This window comes from Mus caroli, chromosome 1, assembly GCF_900094665.2.
Source record: "Mus caroli chromosome 1, CAROLI_EIJ_v1.1, whole genome shotgun sequence".
Taxonomy (NCBI): domain Eukaryota; kingdom Metazoa; phylum Chordata; class Mammalia; order Rodentia; family Muridae; genus Mus; species Mus caroli.
Window position 1 is genome coordinate 41,041,076 of NC_034570.1, and position 7,970 is coordinate 41,049,045.

Here is a 7,970-nt window from a genome sequence, read left to right on the forward strand (position 1 = left end):
AGCGGTCTGAGAGACCAGCACAGCGGTCTGAGAGACCAGCACAGCGGTCTGAGAGACCAGCACAGCGGTCTGAGAGTCTAGCACAGCGGTCTGAGAGACCAGCACAGCGGTCTGAGAGACCAGCACAGCGGTCTGAGAGTCTAGCACAGCGGTCTGAGAGTCCAGCAGAGCTGAGCCGGATGCTGTGTTTGCACTGTGCTGCTTTCAGATTGGGTTTCTGATCTCCACGTGTTGCAGTTGTGTGGGACTTTTTACATTATGATTAATTTATATCTTTCCCCCAGAAAGTTATTTCTAGTGTCTTCCTGTATGTAGTCTACAGGACACTGACCCTAGAAAATATAAACTTAATACCAAAGTTAATTTGCCTACAACACCTTTTGATACTATATGTGATATAAATTAATATGAAAGAAATTATAAGAATTTACTAATCATAAGGAGACTGGCTCACATTAGATTATAGTGAGGTACTTTAACTAAAGTACAAAGGAAAAAAAAATGAAAAGAACAGGTCAGCCTGCAGCCTCGGGGAGATTTCCAAAACTTTAGCTAAGCTAACTCACAAGTTGTCCTTCAATTACTGTGCATTGTTCAAGGCTTGAGGACTTGTCTAGACTGACTCAGATATTTTTCTATCTGATATATGTTTTACTCTCTTGAATAATATATTGTCATATGTAATAAATGTTTACATAATATAAAAGGATTTGAGATTGATAATACCTATTATTTTCTATTTTATATCCAAGGACAAAATGTTATGATCTGTATTTCTCTTGAAATCATAAGTTTGCCTCTTTTGTAGAATCTGTATAAATAAATATCCTGGTTGCTATTCAGTCAGAGATGCAGGATTTTCCCAGCCATGGTTTGACTCATTCATGCATCCACCACTTCCCTCTGCCTGCTCCTTATCTCCTCTGCTGGGACTTGTCTGACCACTGGACCTGCCCCCAGCTATATGCTATCATGGACTTAAGGTTTGTTCACACTATTATGTATATCATCATGGGCTGACCTTTTATATTTAAGAGAGAAAGTGAGTTTCTCTAATTCCACATGTCCTCATGACCTTGAACTTTTTTTTTCCTAGAATGCCTTTGTTCCCTACTGTTTCCTTGTTTTTTAAAGTTCAACTACTATATCAATATAGTGTGTCTATGCTAGACAGACATGGGCATTTCTTTTATATATTACTTGACACATTCTGAAAGGGCTTTGAGACTCAGAGAAAACTGAAAGTAAATTTATTTAACTAAAATATGTTCAGGAGCCATAACACTTACGTTGGAAAGCAAGTGACCTTCAGGCGAATTAGTATAGGCTAGTTTGTTTTTCAGTAATGTTAAACTATATGAGTTTCAAGAATTTATTATTTTAAATCATATTAATTTACATAGCAAGCCCCTTTTTTATATAGCATACCTCAATTATATATTTCAACCTAAACTGAATCCAAAATTTCATAATTAGAATTTAGGAGCAATTCCTTTGCTTTTACTAAAATATAAACATTTAATAATTTGATCCTTGAGAAGATAATGTACCATTTCAATCTAACCTAAGTCCAAAATTCCACAATTAAAAATTAAGAACAGTTCCTTTGTTTTCCCTAAAATACAAGTACTTAATTCGAGAAGATAATGTACGTTAACATTAACTTTATACTCAATACCATTTGTTGAAAGGTAATTAATATTTCTTCCCCCCAGCCCTTGCCCTTCACCCCATACACCATATTACATTCCAGATCTAAGCCTGGGACATGCATACAAAATGCTTCACTCTTACTGGAATCAGTGACAACCCCACAGTGACTTTATCCTACCAATCAAGCCTTATGTAATCATTCAACTGACTGATTTATCTCTCATGTTTTACATGCTATATGCTCCATTTATCTTTTGTAGATGAAGGAGTGTGTATTAACGTGGTCCCTTAGTTAATTTTCACTTTTCATTTAAGCAGGAGAAATTTTTAGAACAATTTAAAACGACATCCTTATTTTTAAATTAAGTGGCATGCATAAGTCTGCCACAATTAACATCGAAAATTCAGTGTGACCTTCATGGCAGCTGGTGATATTCTAATATTTCTGAGTAGTGCAGGAAAGGTGAAAGGGCATATCGCCTTTCAATGTGCATATGTAATTGCAGTAAGTATTAATAGGAAGACATACTTGTGGATAATGCTGGAATGCTTATCTATATTTATAATTAGGAACAGTTATGTGAATTTGATATAAATGTCTGTCATCGGTGGTGTTTGATTATCAATTTCCCTGGTACATTTTGTAAGAACTGTAAGTGTATGGTAACCTTCTATATTTGGGATTTATGACAAGTAGTGGAGATGTGTCTAAAATGCTTCTAAACTCTTTCATGTATAACAGTAATTATTTAGAAATTATAAGTATGAAAGTATTTTAATTTTTTTTTTATCTTGTAAAAGCAGGCGTGGCAGAATTTCAAAAATAAAATTTCATATGTGAAACTCAATTCTAAACTGCTGTTTTTGTTTGTTTTTGAGTCAGATCTCATGTAGTCTAAGCTATCATTAACTCACTATTACGGCATCTCAGCCTCTCAGTTGCTGGAACTAACCAGTGTGTATGGCAAGGTCTAGAACTGTCTGCTTTGATGACCCTAAAAGAAACTCCCGGAATAAAGAGTGCTGTTCCTCATGATCTGCTCCTGCATAGATTTCCCATGGTTTCCAGATTCCTTCATTTTCTGTTCTTTACTTGGCTTTTGCTGTGCTCACACCATGCCATTTGCTTTAGATGCAAGATCCTTAAGTAAAAAGTAAAGCTAAATATAAGGGATTTCATGTAGAAATTTTGAGGCTCTTCTTTATATGTTTCTTTTTAAATTATGTTTTGAAATTAAAATATAACTACATAAGTTTCCCCTTTCTTCCATCAATCCCTCCCACATACCAATGGCTTATGGTCTCTTTTTCTTTAGTAGTGATTTTACACACANAGTCTCTCTCTCTCTCTCTCTCTCTCTCTCTCTCTCTCTCTCTCTCTCTCTCTCTCTCTCTCCTACATATATAAAGGCAATCTGGTTGGTCTACATAATGTTACTTGTATGTTCGTTTCTCATTATGTGAGGGTTAATAAGCATCAAAACAATGAAATTACTGCTTTTATCACAAAGGGATGTGAGTGAGTGTGTGTGTGTACTCATATGTGCACACATGCTAAACAAGGACTCTTCCACTACATCTCTAACACATGAAATAAACTAGTATTAATGGTTTAAGAACTTAACAGACCCAACTAGTTACACCCTTGATGACTAGGTTTTAATGAGAAGGCTAATTTTCCTATGACTAGATTGATTTTCAAATGAATTAGCTTAACTTATTCATTTATATTCACTCTACAAAGCATTATGACACAATTTGTTGGATTTTAGGAAGTCTTTTGTATTTTAGATGAAATAACTTCTTTTTTTCCCCTGTGAATGGGCACCAGGAAAGCAGGAGGCAGACCTGTTCTTTCTCTACCAATATTTCCTAGATGTTTGGTGTTAGGAGATATTTATTGTGTTATTTAACAAGAATGCTGTACTTACAAATCAGCTTGAGAAAGCCATCAACAGAAAAATTGGCAAGCTACATGAAGTGTTTATTGTGTACATATAAAACAATGCAGTCTATCATTTCACAGAGAAAAAGGAATAAATGACCAGTAAATATGGATGGTGGTTGACCTCTTTATGAATCAGATAATATGGGTAGAAACTCAAAGCACTTGGTTATCCTCAGGGCTGTCAAGGGGCTAGATAAAATGAGCCTTTTCATTCTCTATGCAGAGAAGCAATGATTATTTCAATTCATTCAGGAAGTGGCTTGGAAGGATTTATACATCTAATGTAAAAGATACAGAATATTGAACCAACAGTTCCAGGAAATAACTGGGTATGATAAGATGTATATTGATTATACCATAGGGGAACTGGAACTTTATATATCCATCAGTGAAAATTTTATGAACTAAACTATGGTCCCTGTATACAATGGAGCCCCATGAATTCATTTAAACATGCTAGATATGTATTTGTTGATTTAAAAATTATAAATGATGTGTTGTTGTATGGAGAAGCAAGTTATAATGTGTTTAGAATGAGTTTGTATATCACAGGTTGGATTTTGCATGATCAGGCTATGCATACACTCTGCTCCTCTTCAGCTCTCTCTCCTACTGCGGCCCACCTACCATCCTGTGTAGCCCAACAGCATGGCTGCATTTTCAGAACTCTCTTGTAGAAACAGGAAGTCACATTTGGTTGACCTTCATTGCACACAGAAAACTATTTGCATAGTTGTTTGTCTGAGTCTATGTGCAGAAATAATGAGTATCTTTCCTGAAGAATGTTCACACATGGATTCTAGTCAATGACTCCATGTAGGAGAGTCTAGCTCATTTTAGCTTATTGTATTAGATTTTTATGTAGCATCTGATTGTTGTAGACTCTAACAAGACTCATGCAAATTATTGTCTTATTGAGTCTGCCTGCTCTTTATAAAAACATTTCCAGAGGACAGCATGCATGAGTGTACTGAGATATTTCATGTTAAATATGTATTCTATAGGGTAGAGAAATATCTAAATATAATTTGGTCTTCAGAATTACTACATTTCTGCATTGTGCACATAATTTTCTTCTTTTCTTTTCTGCATTTTGTTTTGATTTTGAGAAAGAATTCTGCTATGTATCTCTGGCTGGCTTGATATTTATCATGAAGCCAATGCTGGCTTGTAACTCATAATCACTCTCCTGCCTCAACCTCCCAAGTGTCAAAATTGTAGGTATGAAACACCACCCCCAACTCCACACTTGTTTCTCTAATATTCTGTTTGCACCAGGTTTTATAGCTATACCCCACTTTATAATGTACTTAATTGCCAAATTTACATATATAATATATTATATTACATGTGTGCATGAATATATACATATACAACTCTATTATGCATATTTTCTAAATCTAACAAAAGTAATCAAATAAACGTGTATATACATTTCCTTCTCAACCTCCCCCTTGTCCTGTCTGCCAGCTCTCTGATCTTCCATTATTCCCTACTACAGTTGTCCATCCTGTGTTCATCCTGCTTCTTTTATTATGTTATCTCTCATAACACACTAAAAAGGGGGTGTGACATCTTTAACGTCACCTGGACACTTACTTAATGGACAACAAATATCCAATTTCACTTGGAGGATTTACTTAATTTCACACCCATTTGCAATAATCAGTTATCCATGGGCACTCTCAGCTTGTTATGAAGGCTTTCCATTTCTAACTGGTCCTATATATGTACCAAATGTAGAGGTTATGCCACAATACGTAGCTTTGTGCATGTAGCTTTCCAGCTCTGCTGGGAAAAGGCTCCTTGGTGCCCTCTGGATATGTATTTGAAGAGGGAGAAATGTAAGACCAGAGAAGTAATGGTACTTTCATTATGCAGGCAAGACGTGGCCATTTCCCAACAGACTAACTTATAGCAGAAATAAAATGGAGTAGATAGATTCTGAGTTTTAGATAAAAAGAAATGAACAATGTTCAGTGATGGATGAGATGTGGAAAGGTGTTGAACAGTGCTCATCAAAGATTACACAGTCTATGACTTGTGCAAAACAGAAAAATTGACTATATTTTCATCTTCAAATGGAAGACTGTCATCATCTATGGAGGAATGGAATAGAGTGAGCATGAGTTGACAACTTTTATAGTCAAGGAGAATGATGGCTATTTATGTAAAAAGGAATATTAATAAGAGCTCCCAGGTTTCCAGAAAATCGTGATTACTCTCATATGGAGTAGGAAAGAGAAGCAGAAGTGAGTATGGACAGACACAGGAGTCCCTGAACATGGCAGCGCCCCAGATACTTACTAGTTCATTTACCTTACATATGTTATTCAGCTGTTCACAGACATTTACACTCTGGTGAAATTTTATAACTCTAAAATACATCAACATAGAATCGCCTGCTTTTATTCCATGAAATATTTAGGAATAAAACAAACCATTATCTTACTTAAAGTATCAAAGGTCTCTTAAACACTTAATTTTGCACTTAAATTTTACACAAAATAAACTCTAAACTCAATGTAGAAAATTTTATAATAAGCATAATTTTGCTTTTTTTAATTAATGAGGAATTGCTGAAAATTAGTAAACATTGAACTTCCACTTGAACAGAGGAGTTGGGGAGCTACTAACGAAACTTCATCACCTTAGACAAACAGCCACAAATCACCAGTCAAGTGGAAAGCTTGAGCACCAAAGACCAGCAGCATTGCTGAGCCTTACCGTATGATAACAGGCTTGGAAGGGCTTGGCAAATGGCTGTACTTCCAGTGTCCTGGAGAGAATAATGATTTATGTTTAGTGAACAGGGCAAATGCCGGCATTGCTTTTTTTAAATGTGTATTTTCTAACGATGTGCTGGGAAAGAATTTAGAATTTGTACATCAGTTTTTTAAATTATTCAATTTATAATTTATGGTGATCATTTTTTTAAAATTAGCCTTTGGTGTGTATTGTGGATGGGATTAAAAATATTTCACCCATGTGTGTTTTTAAACATCCATCAATGAATGCACTGGCAATTATATATAAGTTGAATGTAATAATTAAATTTCCCAAATACTCTCTTCTGCAACGTTAGCTGAAATTTTTTCTTTATATTTTATTGTTTATAGTTTTCTGCTACAGAAATATTGAAAATGTGAATGAATGGTAGGTATTTTCTCACTTACAGGAATTGAATATTCACAGGAATTTTAAGAATTGTACAGTTATTGACCTAAGTCTAAATTATATTATAAAGGAAACTGAAGAACATATAAATCATGCCAAAAATACTTAGGATGGGGAGGGCGGGGGGAATTGTAATTTGACCCAAAGCCTGTCACCTGTTAAAATTTATCCCGGGTCAGAAGTGACTGAAACCATCAGCGCCGAACAGGTGTTCAGGATCGTGTGTAAAGCGAATGGCCTCAGGACCGTCCCTGTTTGACACGTGTGTGCACTGCTGGAGCTGCCCCAGGATCGTGTGTAAAGCAAATGGCCTGAGGACTGTCGCTGTCTGAAGCGTGTGTGCACTGCGAGAACCGTGCCAGCATTAATTGATAACTATGCTGGCAATCTTGATGGAGGTGCCAAGGACTGGCTGGCCTGAACTCTTTTCACCCCTTCTAATGTGCCTTTTAAAATAGGTTCAAGTGTACTGCGCAGTGGGAAACTCTGTGTGTGCCTGATCCTTCAGCTAGGTTACTCTGAAATCTGTACATCTTTGTCTTTTTAGAGTAGAATCCCTCTTTATAACATCCGAATTTTCCCTGGAGTACAGTATCTGTCTATTAAATTATCATAATAGAAAGAATTACGTCGTGACTTCTTATGCACCAGGATATGTAGGTCCAATCTCTTAAAGTATTCTTTTCTTGAGTTTAATTTCTAAGTATCGACATGTTCTTAAATATTTAAGAGCAACACTTACTTACAATGCAGAAACGTTGAAAGAATTACTTTTTAACTTGGTTGATTTTTTGCGGGAAAAAAAAAACTGTTGTTTTATATTCAAGAATGGTGGTGCACGTCTTTAATCCCAGCACTTGGGAGGCAGAGGCAGGTGGATCTCGGAGTTCGAGGCCAGCCTGGTCTACAGAGTGAGTTCCAGGCTACAACAGAGAAACCTTGTCTCGAAACAAAACAAAACAAAACAAAACAAAACAAAAAAAACTCAAACAAACAAAAAAGAGAGTCAGATGTGAAGGGATTCACTTGTTGGTAGTGTGTAACAAAGAGAAAGAAAAGAATTGGTTCTCACTGTTGTGATATAGTTAGGAAAACATCATTTTTTAAAATCACTTTCGGGTCATGATAGTGTTCTGATCTGTAAACAGGAATTTATCCCTGCAATACCATTTTTTTTTTTTTTTTTTTTTTT